General features: G+C 51.6%; 1 long non-coding RNA gene across 1 annotated transcript; it reads right to left on the bottom strand.

The window, feature by feature from the left end:
• Window positions 1-642: 642 nt before the first annotated feature.
• Window positions 643-1,759, bottom strand: LOC131493615 (uncharacterized). The gene is made up of 2 exons (XR_009252786.1): window positions 1,494-1,759; window positions 643-837 (listed from the first exon to the last, which is right to left on the bottom strand). It is a non-coding gene; the product is annotated as an uncharacterized LOC131493615 (long non-coding RNA).
• Window positions 1,760-17,161: the final 15,402 nt, after the last annotated feature.

The raw sequence follows: 17,161 nt of genomic DNA, 5'->3' as shown, positions 1-17,161 counted from the left end.
GAAGGAATGACAAGGATCATGGAGCAGGAATGGGTCAGGGCCTGGGAGGCCCTTTCCACACTCGGGGGTACCCCATGGGCTGAAGAAGGTGCCTTGGAGCCAGAAATGCAGCCTGGGGTCATGGGAAGAGCATGGTCTCTCTTGGGCTAGCTGTGTGCCCTTGGGCAATGCACTTGACCTCCCTGAGCCTGTTTTCTCCTGTGTGTGGTGAAGCAGCACCAATCCTCAGGGCTCGTCCGGCAAGGAGTGAGGGAGAGGAGGTGAGTCAGTACCTCCAAAAGCTCGGAGCCCAGGGCCCCTCTCTGCCGCTGTCCTCCATCCCGAGAGCTTTGTTGAGTTCCCCCTGTATCCCGGGCCCTACATCCATCACCCCAAGCCTTCCAAGCCCGGGACACAGGAGGGCTGTCCCCAAGACAGGAATTTGTCCACATTCACACTGTGAGGACAGGGCAGGTGCTTGGACTCCACATGGGAGCCTCTGCTTTTCCCCAGGCCCAGATGCTTGGCCTTCTCTCTGGCTCCTGGAATCTGGGGCGTGTCCAGCCCAGCATGAAATGTAACATTCTGCACCCGAAAGTCTCAGACCTTCCTGGGGCGCGGAGTAATTTGTTCCTGATCAAGCAAACGCCATAGGTCACCGTGTGACCATTTTCAAGGTTGAATCTTTTCTGATGACCTCACTCCACACCCTGCTCATTTCCGACTGGCTTCTCCGCTTCCGGTTCCATTGGTGCCTCTGAAGCGAGGTCCCTTAGTTCCCCACTGGGTCTTCCTCCCATTCGGTATTCCTGAGCTTCTGCTGCGAGCGCTGGAATGTTCTGGGTCCAGGGAGGCTTCCTGTTTGAGGGAAGACAACAGCAGGAGTTTGAGAGGTGACTCTGCCTGTCCTCCAGAGTCCGGCTCCCTCCTGAGACCCCAGAGGGGTGGGAGTAGGGGTGGGGATGGGGGGCAGCCCAGGAATCAGCACTGACAATCCAAGGGCTGTTGTTCTCTGCGGGGCCTCCCTCCCTTAGTCTACTTGTCTCCCCAAGAAAGGCAGACCCCAGGAGGGGAGCGTCTGTCTCCCCACAGCCAGGTGGCCCCTCACAGCCCTCACCTGATTGGCATCAGTAACTGCTTGTCAAAGAAAGGCGGGGGAGGGGGTGGAATTTGAGGTTTGAAAACTCGCTGACTCAGCTTCTGGCCCAGCCTGGAAAGCCAGGGAGGAGGGGGGCAGGAGGGGGGCGGGGGGGGGCAGGGAGGGGACACCTCTCACACACAGAGTCATCTGCTCCCAAAATAGCCGCGACTTCTCCAGCTCTGCCAGCTCACCGAGAGCAACCACCCCCCCCCACCCCCCCACCCCCAGCATCAAGTGCTGTGTTTTCGTGCCCCGTGGGGTTTTACCTCTATAGGCTCATTACCGGGAAGTGGGGTTCAGGGGCAGAGCAGGGAGGGAAACGGACACCTATCCCCTATCCCCGACTGGGGACATAATGGGGGGGGGTTCTTACCTCCGTGGGGTGCTGCTCCCTCGGGGGATTTGCAAGGGAAATGGCAGGGTCCCAGGCGGTGCAGGTGCCCCGCGAGGAGACGCTGCGGGATTGGGGCACACAGTGTGTGGGGCTGACGCGCTGACGGAACGTGGTCTGATGGCCTCCTCGGGACGCGGGTGAGACCACTGTCCCCGCACTGCAGACGGGCAAGGACGCTGCCCTCCTCGCTCCCGTTCAGCAGCACCTGGGACAGAAGCCAAGAGAACAGAGGTGCCCAGGAGCTCCTGCTCCGCCCTGCCCACCACCCCCTCCAACCTGGGCAGGACTCAACTCCACCTGCTCTGGGGAGAGGTTCCTGGGGCACCTGCTCCAGGAAGACCTTGAACCTCCTCATGAATTCCAGACTCAGAGGCCTAAAGAACTGGGGGCAGCAAACTAGGAGCTGCTTCATCCCCCCATGTGCTCTTCTCTGGTCTGTCCTTCAGGGCCCAGTCTGGGGTCCCCCTCATCCAGGAAGCCCTCCCTGATGCCTCCAGCCCATGCTGCCCTCTTCCTTTCCTATCTCCTTTCCCATCTCCTTTCCCATGCTCTGTGGGGCAGGGTGGGGTGGGGGGAGGAGCCCAGACCTTAGTGGTGGACGCCTGGGCTTTGGACCTGCTCCGACATCCTGAACTGCGTGGTGTTGGCCACGTCATTTGACTTTTCTGGAACTCCACTTAAAATGATGTATTTGGATTCATTCATTCATTCATTCATACAGGCATCCACGCATTCTATGGTGATGGAAATTTAGTTATGTTTCTGTTAAAACTCAGTGTCCAGTGGGAATGTGGGGGATGACAGTCTGGCCACTGTGGGCCCAGTTCCCCTCCTGGGACCTGCCCTCAGGGTGCTTTGCGAGTGCCCGGCCCTTCTAGACATCCTGGAGCCCATCTGAGTGACTCCTGTTCAGGCCGCCACTCAGTGGAAGAATGTCCCTGCTCCTCAGGGAGATGGCAGGCAGCTCCTTGTCACCCTCCTCCCGAGCACCCAGGATGCCACGTGTGGAGCCCTGGCCCCGGAATCAGAGAGCCCTGACCCTGGACCCTGCTTTTCCCAACTCTCTGCAACTCTCGGGGCAGGGGCAGGTCACTTCTGTAGCCCCGTTCCCTCCTCCAAGGGCCCAAGGAGCAGGCACTGTTGCAGGGATGGGGGGGGGGGGAGGGGAGGGGAGGAAGCAGCTGAATGTTTCTCAAGCATCCCTCTTAGTCCCTGGAGTGATGGTCCCAGTAGCTGGTCTGTGGCCAGGGGCAGTGGGAGGGGAGGAGGGGGGAGGCTGAGGGAGGCAGAGAGGGGGAAATGGCCAGGTTCCTGTGTTTTTTTTCTATATTGCACAAGCATTTACTGGGCATCTATTATGCGCCAAGCAAGCACTGTGCTTCCGGGCGGTGGCCACGGAGTCCGGTTGGGACTCATCGGGCGTGGTAACAGAAACACATCACACACTGGCTGAGGCAAGACATGAAATGCCCGGGCTCCTGACACAGGAATGTCCGGGGGCTGCTGGCGTCGGGCCTGCGTCCATCCATCCAGGGGGTCGGGGCACTCGTGCGCCGTCTACACGGGAAGCGCTCTGGCTCTACACGCATCCACCTTCGGGGGCTCACACTCTCCTCCCTGGCCATCCCTCTTTTCCTCTTTCACTCCAGCTTTCAGAGAGTTGTTTCCCTGTGCTGCCTTCATTTCTAGACAGGCTCTTGTGACAGCCACCAGCGACGGCAGTCCCGCCCGCGACCAGCTTAGCAGCCCCTTAGAGGAAATGCCTTTTTTATGTTACTTTCAGCGAAAGGCCGAGGCTAAGCTCTGATTGGATTAACGTGGGTCACGTGCCCATCTCTGAGCCAATCACTAAGTCCAGGGGAATAAACGTTCCGGATTGGCCAGCCCAAGTCACATGTTCACCCTTACCGCTTGGTGGGCTCTGTGGCGGCCAAAGACACGGTGTGCATGATGGGAGGGGGGCGTGGTTTTAAGGACGAAAGACCAGATCGAGGAGGCGGGGGGGGATGGATCCTGAGCGGGTGAAAACAAGCTTAACGTGTAAGGTGAACCTAAACCCTGCGTCTTGCTTGGCGGCCGGCCTGGGACAGCCCAACTCCGCTGGGCCAATGTGGGGTGACCTCGAGGAAGCTCCACGATCGGGAGACACTGCACCTGCCGTCTAGCACTCCCTTCAGACTCGGCCCACCTGATCCGGTGACCACCCTGCCTGTGGCCCACCCAGCCGACCTGGCCTCCTTCTGCGGGGGCGGGAGTGGGCAGCTCTGAAGCTGGCCGTCCCCAGAGCACACGCCGACTTGACCCGCCTCCCTGGCTGCGTGACCTGAGTGCGTTCCTCAACTTCTCTGAGCCGCAGTGGCCTCATCTCTAAAATGGGAATGATTAACGACCTTGGAGCAGGGAGGGTCGTTACCAGGGTTGCACAGCCCCTGGGCCCAGCACACAGTAGGGACTCACGGGGCGGAGGTGTATACAGGAGGTGCTCACAGAGCGGCCGCCTTTGAGGAGTCTGGTGCTTCGCCGGCTGGATGGTGCGTGCCGCTGGCGGGTCTGCCTCCCCCATCTGACCGTGACCTCCTCTGGCACGGGAACGTGACGGATCCTTCCCCCTGTGCCCAGAGCCCCGCACACGGCCTGGCGCTGGGCGGTGACATCCGCTGAGTCATTGGAAACTGACATCCCAGAGGACGGAAGGGCACGGAGGGCACGTCACGGTCATAGCCCCAAGGCCGCTGGGCCTTGAACCTCGCTCAACGTCTGTTCGCCGCCACACACGTCTCCGCAGGACATAAATTTCTTGGCAGCAAAGGGGTTATTTAAAACCTCCATTAAAACGGCTGGACCTTGGGGCGCCTGGGTGGCGCAGTCGGTTAAGCGTCCGACTTCAGCCAGGTCACGATCTCGCGGTCCGTGAGTTCGAGCCCCGCGTCGGGCTCTGGGCTGATGGCTCGGAGCCGGAGCCTGGAGCCTGTTTCCGATTCTGTGTCTCCCTCTCTCTCTGCCCCTCCCCCGTTCATGCTCTGTCTCTCTCTGTCCCAAAAATAAATAAAAAACGTTGGAAAAAAAAAAAACAAAAAACGGCTGGACCTTGATGGGAACAAAGTAGTTGTCGCCGCTGGGGCCCGAGAGGCGCCTGAGAAGGGCAGGGACGCACAGGCGGGATTTATTCCAGGCTTTCCAGAGGCACTTGTGTTATGACCATGTTCAGGTTGTGAAGACACCTTCTGACCTTGACGGTGAGAAGAGCAGCCTCCTGTTCACAGTGGGTAGACATTGGCGAATGCTACCGTGTCTGGGGGAAGTGGGGGCCTTGCCCTCTTTCTCCTGTAAACTTGTCCTTCTTAGAAATTCACTGTGAGCTGAGCTGCCGTGGCAGATAGGAGAGGAGGCACTTTTTCAGCGGCAATAAAAATAGACTTCACTGGTGGCTGCTGGATGAGTCAGTCCGGCCAGGGTGGACACCTACCGCATGCTGGGCCCTGGGCTTGCTGCTTTGCAAATGGCCCAGAGAAGGAGTCTGGCACAAGATACATCCTTGCTGTTATTATTACTGTTGTTATTTACATGCTTCCCCACCCCCATGCCTATCGCCCTTGTCATCAGAAGCCAGACCCCCACCCCCCTCCCTGGCCAGAACCATCCCCCTCCAGGCTCTTATATCAAGTAGGGGCCTCATTCTTTTTACTGGCTCAGTTAATCCTGAACCCCATATATTTGAGTTTGGGCAGAACTCATGGCACATCATCTTGGTTTAGCAGAGTTCATTCACTGTGGGAACAAAAATATCCCTCTGCCAGGTCAGTGGTGACCAGAGAGAGGCTATCTTTTGGTTTCTGATTATGGTTCATGACTAGGCTGATGTTCTTTCCCTTCTCACCTCCCAGACAGAAACCATCATCAATAAATCCCGTGCCCTTTGTTTCCAAATATCTGGGCAAGCCCTTGTGGCACAGAATCGTAGATTCTTGAACCACCAGGGTGGAGAGGAACTAGGTAGATTATCTAGTTAAACGTCCTCATGGTATAGTTGGGCAACTGAGGCCCAGACTGGGGAGGTAACCTGCCCAAGGTCACATGGTGAATTGGTGACCCAACAGAGACCAGGATCTGAACTTCTGACCCAGGGCCGAAGCTCTGTCTGCCTTAGCTACATGGATCCCATGCCTGGGGCTGGCTGGGCCCAAATCCCAAGACTGAACAGACAAGGGAGGGGGAGTCTGTGCCAGAGGCGTGGATTTGGATGGAGGGGGTGAAATCAAGCCCATGGAGTGAATGCCTCACGCTGGGCCCCTCGGGCTCTGGAGGGAACAGTGATTGAACAGTCCTGAGTGAAGCTAGTGGACAGACTTGAACCTGATGTAATGGCGGCCTGGGATGAAATCGTTCTAGGCTCTCAACAAAATGAGCAAAAAAAAAAAAAAGGTCAATGTAGTCTGTTGGTATAAACTTGCCAACTATTAACACCTCCCCAGTGACTCTCCTGACCCCAATTTTAAAGCGCATTTAAAAATCAGTGTGATTCAGCAATGAACTTCATGGAGTTGGCTGGGCTTTCCTGAGAGTCTGCACATGGTGTGAGGAGGGATGGGCAGGTGTCTGCTCTATTGCTCTGCCATTTGGGGTCATAAATCATCCTGCAGAGGCACATGGTGAAGCTGAAGCCCCACCTCCTAATCCAGAAATGACAGTGATTTCCCCCGAGGGGTATCCCAGCACCAGCCGGAACACCACAGACCCCCAATCCTGGCTTGTCAACGTGCCTTGTTTCATTAAGAGGGTTTCTCACTCGTAAATGACATCGTAGGTGCTGGGAGTACGTGTTGGTGGCATCAGGAGGGTGACTCTTGCTGGTGTGCCTGGAGTCCCTGTCTGGGACATGACGGGGCCCGTTGCTGTCAGCTCGGGTCTGGGTTTAGTGGAAAGTTATGTGGCCATGTCACTGCTGGGAGGTCTGGACTGCCCCCCTGGTTTTCCAGAAGAATTGACTCCAACTCCAAGACTAGGGTCGTCTAGACTTTGGACAGTTCCCTTCAGTGGCTACCCACCATTCAGCATAAAGAATGGGACCCTGATTGGGGCCCTCTGGGCCGTGTGACATGTGGCCTTACTGGGTCCCTGTGGTCACCCTCCCTGGCCATACAGGTCTCTTTCGGTCCTCCCAGCTCCCCCTTCGAGCCATGATCCATCTCACCTCCGGGCTTTTGCATTTGAACCTCCATCATCGTCTCTGTCCCCTCTACTGCCCACCCCCCCCCCCACCCATGTAGGTGTGATCCGCCTACAGGAGCAGGAACCTCAGCAGCCCCACTGTGCGCAGTGTGTCTCACATGAGAGCAGGGCCCAGGCATAGGAAGTGCAAATCAATGGAGGGCAGGAAGTAGCATCGCCAATTGTGAGATTTTCCAGACCAACCTTTGAAAATGTTTATCTTATTTAGGGAGATCGACTCCCTTATAAGATGAATCTGTGATTTATTAACAGTTCCAAAAAAGCGAAGCCGGCGCACCTGTGTGGCTCAGTCGGTGGCGCGTCTGACTCTTGGTTTCGGCTCAGGTCATGAGCTCACAGTTCGTGAGATCGAGCCCCACGTTGGGCTCTGCGCTGACAGCGCGGAGCCTGCTTGGGATCCTCTCTCTCCCTCTCCCCCTCTGTCTGCCCCTCCCCGACTCGGACGCCCTCTCTCTCAAAATAAATAAATAAATATTAAAAAAAAAAAAGATAAAATTAAATTTAAAAAGCTACACCACAATTTCTTTAAGTGACAGAGACCCAGTACTCGAGTGTGGGGCACCCGTTCTCTGAGAACCACGGCGGGGACAGAAAACAGGCAAATGAACGTGTGGTACCGTCACCCTGGGGCGTCAGGTGGGCCCTACACACAGGCCGAGGGTCCCAAGGGGGGCCAAGTCACTTCAGTAAAATACCATTAATAATTGTTATTTTCCTCATCCTTTCAACTAACTTTCCCGAGCCACCTACTAGGAGCCAGGCACGGTGCAGGGCATTCATAGGCATTTCTAGAGTCGAATTCCAAACAGCGGCCTTATGAGGGGAGTGCCATGACTCTCCCCATTTTACAGATGAGGAAGCTGATGCCGAGAGGCGGGGTCAGGAGAAAGTGGTGCCACTCCAGGTCTGTTGGTACCCAAACCCTCGGCTTCCAGCCCTGGGGCTGCACCGCCCTCACTGCCTCAGTTTCCTCTTCTCTCTGGGTGGGTGAGGCAGCCGGCTCTTTGTCTCCCTGACTGTGGACCCCGGGGCGGAGGCTCTGCTGTAGTCGCAGCCTGTGATGCTCCCGCACCTTTCCCCGCCCACCATCTCTGCCACAGCCCCGGACGGGGATGCCATCTACCCATTGAGCAGGTGGGGAAGTGGAGGCTTGGCCCAGGGCCTCCCTGCGGCGCTCCTACAATATGCACTTGTTCCACAGCAAGCGCTCAGGTGCTCCGGGCTCCCCACGCCCCTCCCGCCACCTCTCTGGGTGCCCTCTTGGATTCAGCGGCGACAGGGAGGGCTAGTGTGCGAGCCCTGCACCTGGACGTTTCTCGGACAGTCCCATCTGAACTGCCCATCTCTGTGAAGTGGGAGTGTAAATCCCCATTTTACAGATAAGACAGTTGAGGCTCCGGGAGATTAAGTGACTGGCCCACAGCTACTTGGGTAAGAACTCAGAGGTGCATGCTCTTTATGCCCTTTATTCCCCATTGTGCCCCGCTCAGTGCCGACCATACACTAGGCGACTGATCAGGATAGATCCAGGAATGGTTTGAGTTAAGGCAAGTGGGAGCCTTGCAGTGGCTGAAAGTGCACGGTCCTCACTTTCTAGTCTGAACGTGAGACATCCTGGCCCCTCCATGTGCCCTCAACACACAGCCTGGAGACCCAGTGAAGCAGGAGGTCCTGGAACGAGGCTGGGGGCTGGCATTGGCATTGGCAAGATGGCGGGCTGGGGCCACAGTGCAGGTGAGCAACCACGGAACCCCAGCCTGGATGGAGACCCCATGAGAGCCACTGGGGGACCCGACGCCCCCGGTGTCGGTGTGGCTGGTACTTCCTTTATAGAGATTTCCCCATTCCTGTCTCACCCCGGCCGCACCAGAGAGCTCTTGGCCTAGGTCAAACCCACCCCTTAATGTGGCTCATTAATTTCAACTGGCCATCACTTTGTAAAGGTTTGCTCATTGCCAAGAATTGAGCAGCCACTATGAGGCTCCAAGTGAAGGGGCAAAAATAATTTAAAAATGCCTGCCAGATTATTGTATTAATAGGGTTCTGCATTTATTGCTGCATTTTTTTCGAGGAATATATATATGTATATTTTTAGAGCACTTTGAGGCTTACAATAACATCAAGAAGAAGGCCCAGTCGTTTCCCATGTACTCTGTGCTCCCACACATGTGTAGCCTGCCATCATTATCAACATTACGTACCAGATGGTACATTTTTTGCCAAGGGTGAACCTAGACTGGTACACCAGAATCACTCAAATCCATGGTTTACCTTAGGGTTCACTCTTGGTGGTACACATTCTATGGGCTTGGACAAACGTATAATGATATAGATCTTTCATTATAAAATCATACCAAGTATTTTTACTGCCTTTAAAATCCTCTGTGCTCTCCCTGGTATTCATCTCCCTCCCCCACCCAACCCAGCAAACACTGATCTCTGTGCCGTCTCCATAGCTTTGTCTTTTCCAGAATGTCATGTAATTGGAATCAATCATACAGTATGTAGCCTTTTCAGATTGGTTTCTTTCACTTAGTGGTAGGCATTGAAGTTTCCTCCATGTGTTTTCGTGGCTTGATCGCTCATTTATTTTTAATGCTGAATAACACTTTGTTTTAGTGTCATTTACTTATTATTATTCATGTACTCCAGCTTATTTACCCATTCACCTACAAAAGGACATCTTTGCTGTTTCTGAGTTTTGGCAACTGTGAAAAAAGCTGCCATCAACATTCCTGTGCAGGGTTTTGTGTAAATACACATCTTCAGCTCCTTTGGATAAATACCGAAGAGTGTGAATGATGGATCATATGGTAAGAGTGCGTTTAGGTTGGGAAGAAAGTGCAGGGCTGACTTCTAAAGCGGCTGTCCCATTTTGCATTCCCATCAGCAACGTATGGGAGTTCCTGTTGCTCCGCACCCTCGTCAGCATTTGGTGATGTCAGTGTTCCGGGTTTGGGCCATTCTAATAGGTGTGTAGTAGTATTTTAAATTTTTTTTTTTCAACGTTTTTTATTTATTTTTGGGACAGAGAGAGACAAAGCATGAACGGGGCAGGGGCAGAGAGAGAGGGAGACACAGAATCGGAAACAGGCTCCAGGCTCCGAGCCATCAGCCCAGAGCCTGACGCGGGGCTCGAACTCACGGACCGCGAGATCGTGACCTGGCTGAAGTCGGACGCTTAACCGACTGCGCCACCCAGGCGCCCCTGTGTAGTAGTATTTTAAAAGTTGCATTTCCTGGGGTGCCTGGGTGGCTCAGTTAGTTGAGGGTCAACTTCGGCTCAGGTCATCACCTCGTGGTCTGTGAGTTCAAGCCCTGTGTGGGGCTCTGTGCTGACAGCTCAGAGCCTGGAGTCTGCTGCAGATTCTGTGTCTCCCTCTCTCTCTGTGCCCCTCCCCCGTTTGCACTCTGTCTCTCTCTCAAAAATAAATAAACATTAAAAAAAATTTTTTTTAATTTGCATTTCCCTGATGACATATGATGCGGAGCATTTTTTTTATATGCCTGTTTGCCATCTGTATCTTCTTTGGTGAGGTGTCTGTTAAGGTCTTTTGTCTGCTTTTCAACCAGGTTGAAGTTTTAAGTGTTCTTTGTATATTTTGGATGACAGTGCTTTATCAGCTGTCTTTTGCAAAGATTTTCTCCCATTCTGTGCTTAGCTAATTCTCTTGACATTGTCCTTCACAGAGCAGACGTTTTTTAACTTTAATGAAGTCTAGCTATGGATTGTTTCTTTCATGGATTGTGTCTTTTGTGTTGTATTTGAGAAAGCGTCACCATACCCAGGGTTATCTAGGTTTCCTTTCATGTTATCTTCTACGAGTCTTATACTTAGGTGTTTTACATTTGGGTCTAAAAATCCTTCAGGTTAATATTTGTGAGTCTAGATTTTTTTTTTTTTTTTTTTTGCATGTGGACATCCAATTGATTGTTCCAACAGCATTTGTTGAAAAGACTATTTTTGCTCCTTTGTCAAAGATCAGCTGACTATATTTATGGGGGATGTCCCTTTTGGGGATTTTTATTCTGTTCCATTGATCTATTTGTCTGTTGTTTCACCTACATCACACTGTCTTGAGTACTTCAGCTTTGTGGTAAGTCTTGAAGTCGAGTGTCGATCCTCCAACTTTGTTGTCCTTCAATATTGTGTTGGCTATTCTAGTTTTTTTGCCTCTCCATATAACCTTTCAAATTAGTTTGTCAATATCCATGAAATAACTTGCTGGGGTTTTGACTGGGTTGCACTGAATCTATAGATCTATGGGAGGAATTGACATCTTGGCAGTATTGAGTCTTCCTATCCATGAACATGGAATCTCTCTTCATTTATTTACTTCTTTCATTTTGTTCATCAGGGTTTTATAGTTTTCCTCAGATAGATATTATAAATATTTTATTAGATTTATCCCTAACTATTTCACTTTGGGGGTGCTAATGTAAATAGTATTGTGCTTTTCATTTCAAATTCTACTTTTCATTGTTGATATATAGGAAAGCAATTAACTTTTATATATTAACCTTATATCTTGCAATCTTGCTTTACTCTCTCATTAGTTCTAGGAGGGTTTTTTTTGTTGTTGTTGATTCTTTTGAATCTTCTACATAGTCATGTCATTTGTGAACAAAGACAGCTATGTCTTTCTTTCATATATCTATATCATCTATATCTATATCATCTATATCTATATCTATATCTATATCTGTATCTATCTATCTTTTATTCCCTCTTCTTGTCTTATTGCATTAGGATGGACTTCTGGTACAATATTGAAAAGTAGTGGTGAGAGGGGACATCCTTGTTTTGTACCTGATCTTAGTGGGAATACTTCTAGTTCCTCACCATTAAGAATGATGCAAGGGGCGCCTGGGTGGCTCAGTCGATTAGGCGTCCGACTTCAGCTCAGGTCACGATCTCGCGGTCCGTGAGTTCGAGCCCCGCATCCGGCTCTGGGCTGATGGCTCAGAGCCTGGAGCCTGCTTCCGATTCTGTGTCTCCCTCTCTCTCTGCCCCTCCCCCGTTCATGTTCTGTCTCTCTCTCTCTGTCTCAAAAATAAATAAAACGTTAAAAAATTAAAAAAAAAAAAAAAAGAATGATGCAAGCTGTAGGGGCACTGGGTGGCTCAGTTGGTTAAGCGTCCAACTTTGGCTCAGGTCATGGTCTCACAGTTCATGAGTTTGAGGCCCACATCGAGCTCACTGCTGTCAGTGCAGAGCCTGCTTCGGATCTCTCTGTCGCTTCCCCATTTGTGTTCTCTCTCTGAAAAATAAATAAATCTTAAAAAAAAAGAATAATGTTAACCGTAGATTTTTTGTAGATAGTCTTTATCAAGTTGTGAAAGTTCCCTCTTTTCCTAGTTTACTCAGATCTCATTATGAGAGGCTGCTGGATTTTGTCAAATGCTTTTCCTGCATTTATTGATACAATCATGTGATTTTTCTTTTTTTGTTTGTTGAAATGGTGGATTACATTCATTGATTTTCAAGTGTTGGATCAGTCTTGCTCACCTGGGATAAATCCAATTTGACTGTGGTGTATAGTTCTTTTAATGTTTTTTTTTTTTTATTTAATTTGCTAATATTTTACTGAAGACTTTGCATCAGTGTTCATGAGAGATATTGATCTGTCGTTTTCTTTCCTTGTAATGTCTTTGTCTGGTTTTGGTATTAGGGTATTGCTGGCATCATGGGATAAGTTAGGAAGTATCCTTCTTCTGTTCTCTGAAAGAGATTATACAGGACTGGTGTCATTTCTTCTTTAGATGTTTGATAGAATTGAGCAGTGAACCGTGTGGTCCTGGCGCTTTCTGTTTTTGAAGGTTATTAATTATTGATTCCATTTCTTTAATAGATACAGGCCTATTCAGGGCATTTACTTTTTCTTGTGTGGATTTTGGCAGATTGTGTTTTTCCAAGAATTGGTCCGTTCATCTAGGTTATTAAATTTGTAGGCATACAATTGTTTATAATATTCTTTTGTTATCCTTTTAATTTCCATGGGTTTTGTAGTGATGTCCCCTGTTTCATTTTTGGTATTAATAAGTTGTGGCTTCTCTTTTCTTTTCTTAGCTTAGCTAGGGGCTAATTGATCATATTGATATTTTCAAAGAACTAGCTTTGGTTTCATTGATTTTTCTCAAGTGATTTGCTTTTAAAATTACAAATTTTTAAAAAAATTTTTAGTTAATTACCTGGCTCCTAAATATATCTCTTTTATTTTTATTTAGTTTTTATTTATGCAATTTTTATTATTCTGGTACTGCGTGCCACAACATGTTCTAACTGCTTGGGATTCAGCAGTGAAAAAAAAAATGAACAAAAATTCCCACCCACATGGAGTGTATGTTCTGTAACTGGGGGGAATGAATGGGTGGAAAGGACAGTAACCAACAAGTTCAAAAATTCATTTTAGTTCCTAATTTCCTAGTGAGGCCAGCTCTAAAAAACTTGTCAAAGCAGGAGTTCTGGTGTGTTCTTCCTCTATCATTCTCTTAAGTGTTTCTCTTTTAAATCTCAAGTAATGTTCTGACAATCGATATTTAATTAACATGACCAAGCAGTGGCCCGGTTTGTGTAGAAGGAGGCGTGTCTCCCATGCTCAGGGCTGTAGGAAGGAGGGACTGACATGGATGAGGCATGGGGGCATCTAATGGAACAGCTTCTCCGTTAACCTCCCAAGGTGATCTTGGCAGCCTAGCGTGGGGTCAGAGGTCCCAGACTGCTACCTTCTAGTGGGGCCTCTGGCCTCAGGAAATTATGAAACTTTTGTAAGTAGGAGTTTTCTAACATGGGGTAATAATACCGACATCATGGGGTTGGTCTTCTCTTCCTGAATGAGTCTTAGGGCAGGGGCCAAATTCACTGGATGGTAGTGGACAGGCAGGGGAAGGGGTTCCGGGGAGAGGACATGGTGTCAGGAAAGGCCTGGAGTCATTAACTGTATTTCATTCTTGCCTGCTTATAACAAAGGCATCAGTCATAGTGAAAGAATGAGGGTCAGATTTAGAGTGCCTTTGTTGAAATGGGGCCAATTCCTGGGAGACCAGCTAGAAGGGTTATTGGAAACACTTAAATGTCGCGTTTAAGTTCATGGGTTTTGGAACCAACTGCCTGATTGCAAATCCGGCCTCTGCCATTTTTTTACCTACGTGATATTGGGCAAGTTACTAAACCTCCCTGTGCCTCAGTTTCCTCCTCCGTGAAGTGGGGACAACGACAGCTCCCTGTCCCAGGCTGGGGTGAGGATAAACCGATGTAAAGCACCCCTAGTCATGCCTGGCACCCAGCAGGTGTCATGAGGGCGTCTGCTGGGACTGATGCTCAATTACTAATCTGAGAACCGCTGGACAGAGGGTGGTCAGGACCATGGGTCCCATTGAAGAAACGGAACCCCAGGGAGGTGAAGTGGCTTCTTCAAGGTCACACGGCTGAGCTGGTGCACGAGAGCTGTGATCTGCCCCCTTCTGTCTGAGTGTCAAGCCCACCCAGAGCCCAGCGCAACGTCTGACCCACGATGGGTCTGCCCTACAGCAGCGGCCTGAGGGAGCCCGGATCCAGGGGTTCACGGGAGACCCCAGATGCTGGGTGGAGAATGCCCCCATCTTCACACACATGGCTCAGACCGGCTGGGCGATGCTCTCCCTCTTGCTTCGTCCGACCTTGGCCTGAAGCCTCTGCACACAAAGGGCCTTCTCAGACCATTCCGCGGGAGACAGGGGCCTTCTTCAGATAGTAACAGAGGCCCAGTTACCAGCTCCTCCTTGAATTAATATAAGCACAGCATTTCTGTTGAAATCCCTGTCTGGATTAACCACTGGCTAGAGGATTTAACTCGTGTACACACGGAAAATCTCTACACACTTGTCTCCTAATATTTATTCTGGTGACTGGAACATGCAGATAAGGTGAGTGCCTGATGTTGTTGGAAGTGCAGAATAAATTTACATTCTCGGAGCCACCAAGAGCCACATGTATATCCATGCTGTGAGCCTGGCTGGGGCCTCAGAAGGGGGAAAGCCAGCTTCCAGCCCATGGATGGTTTGACTGGTGCTTCCCTAGGAGCCAAGGCTCCCTTGTGGGGATCCTAGCTCCTTAGAACCTAACAGCCTTTGACTTCCCGAGTCTTAATTTCTAAAGTCTTAGACTCTTCAGTGAATAGAATCTTAAACCTACAAAATATTCAGTCAGAGTCACAGGGTTTTAGGATTTCGAGGATCTGCACCATCATCTTGCCCGGGCACCCACCTGGCATCCTAATCCCTCCCACAATGTTGCCGTGAAGGCATCTTGTCCCAGCACCACCTCCTCCATCCAGGAAGTCCTCCTTGACCACTCGCACTGGTTCAGAGCCCCCGTCATAGGCCCTCAAGGCTCCATCGGCTTTGCCTTATGAGACCCACCAGGAGTGCCATTTTGAACTTGACTCCTACCCCTACTGTGAATTCTGAAGAGTAAGAGAGGGTCTGCCGTCGTTCACTCATGAATCCCCAGCGGCCGGCACTCAGGAGATGCTCAATGAGTACATCCCACGAGGCTACACTGTACCTCCAGCTGCAATGAAACTGCTCCGTGAGGCGGGATTGGTGCCACCTTACCTCTGGCTGAGCCCACACGGGGGCGGGTGTGCAGTGTCCGCTGTACTGGGAATTGCTGGGTAAGAGGCACCTTAGGGGGAATGAGCAGGGCCAGGATCTGAGTGGGTGTTCAGAGAAGCCATGTGGTCCAGTGGGTCAGAGCCTCAGCTGGGGAGCCAGAGGTCTGCATTTAAACCCTGGTCCTTCCACACCCCTAGCTGGGTAGCCTTGGACAAGTTGTTTGAGCCTTTTTGTGCCTCAGTTTCCCCAGTTGTAAACGAAGGATGGTGAGCGTTCTGACACTAAATGGGATAATAGATGTAAAGCTCGGAGCTCAGCACCTAGTACACAGTAGGTGTTCAATAAATGCGCAAGGCTTTTGCATCACGCAAGTCATGTTTGCCAGAGAGCGTCCGCTAAGGAAGAGGCACTAAGGGACTGAGTACACAGAGTGACCCAGCAGGTAACCCCGGCCGTGGGCCACTGCACTGTGGCTCTGACATGGAGACCACACATGGGCGCAATGGGCGGGACTCCACTACCCAAGAATCACACAGTGCCCCTGCTTCTGGAAACCAACCTGCCAGCAGCACAGACCATGGCTGAGCCCCTGAAACGATGCCATTCCTCGAGGAGACCAACCGGCAAGTTGACCACATTGAGTTCTCCTGCATGTGAAAAGGCCCAGTGGTTTGTTCTCCAAGGAGGAGTCATGTCTTCCTGGTGGGGGTTCGCCTGTGCTGCGGGTGGGGCCTCAGCCCGCCCCACCGTCTGGGGGTTTACAAAGCGTTTGATCCGCTGGCCTGGGATCGCGCATAAAAGCGTGCCAGACCCGGGGATGGCTTGCTTTATTGTACGAGAGGTGCAGGCACAGGCTCACGGCCAAGGGGAGCCAGTTTGTATCACGTGCCGTCCACCCAGAAACTGTCAACCGCACGGCGTGTTGGAATGGTCGCCCGCAGGTCCAGCTAAAGTGCCCTTTGGGGCCGTGTCCTTAATGAGAAGAAACAACGGGTCGGAGTGAAAGTGGCTCCACTTATGGCCACTTCTCAGTGAGCCACCGGGGGGACTTGGTGATTCCCATCCTTGTAACTCTGGGCTCTGCAGGGCCAGATGTCCTGCCCCCCACAGGACCCACACGCGTCAGATAACCCAGAAAGGGTCTCTGGTTTGTTTGCTATACGGTGGCTGCCTAGGTGCTTTGGGTTCCTGGTATCCAGGGACTAGACGGCAAGAGGGTGGCCGGGGCACTGTCTTGAGAAGGGTAATTGACTCAGATCAATTACCTTTGATCGCAGAGGGGAGGGCTGCTGCTGTGCAGCGGGGAGGGGAGGAGGAAGTGTGGAGCCCCAGTGATCTGGAGGGCACCCTTGATGCTCTCTTGACAAACCGCGTCTGTCAGTGGGCAGGTGTGGTTTCCCTGCCTGAGAAGAGGAAGGTGACCAAAGCTCAGGCCCCTGGCGGGAGGCTCAGGGTCGTGTTATCAAATAAGCCACCAGAGTGAGGGCGTGAGAGGGTCTAGGGCAGAGAGTGAGGAGGGGTGGTGAGCATCATCGCAGCCCTGAGCCCCAAGACAGAGGGTGGGGGGACTTGCACTTTTGCCACTGACCTCCTTCTTCCACGTCCCCCTCTGGGAGAGCCGGCCACACGCGTGCTAGAGGATTGGGAGAATGGAGAAGGAACAGAACCATGACAGCCGTGGCCAACACGGAGAGGCCGCTCGGAGGTGCTGACAGTTCATACTTCCTATCCTTCTGTCTTCCCCGGGGGGGAACTGCTCAGGGCAGAGTGAGGCACAGGCGCCCAGCCAGCTCGGACAGATGCCACTCACGCCGCTCGCTCTG

Source organism: Neofelis nebulosa, chromosome 2, assembly GCF_028018385.1.
Source record: "Neofelis nebulosa isolate mNeoNeb1 chromosome 2, mNeoNeb1.pri, whole genome shotgun sequence".
Taxonomy (NCBI): Eukaryota; Metazoa; Chordata; class Mammalia; order Carnivora; family Felidae; genus Neofelis; species Neofelis nebulosa.
Note: the sequence above shows the minus strand (reverse complement) of the source record. Positions and strands in the feature narration are given on the sequence as shown.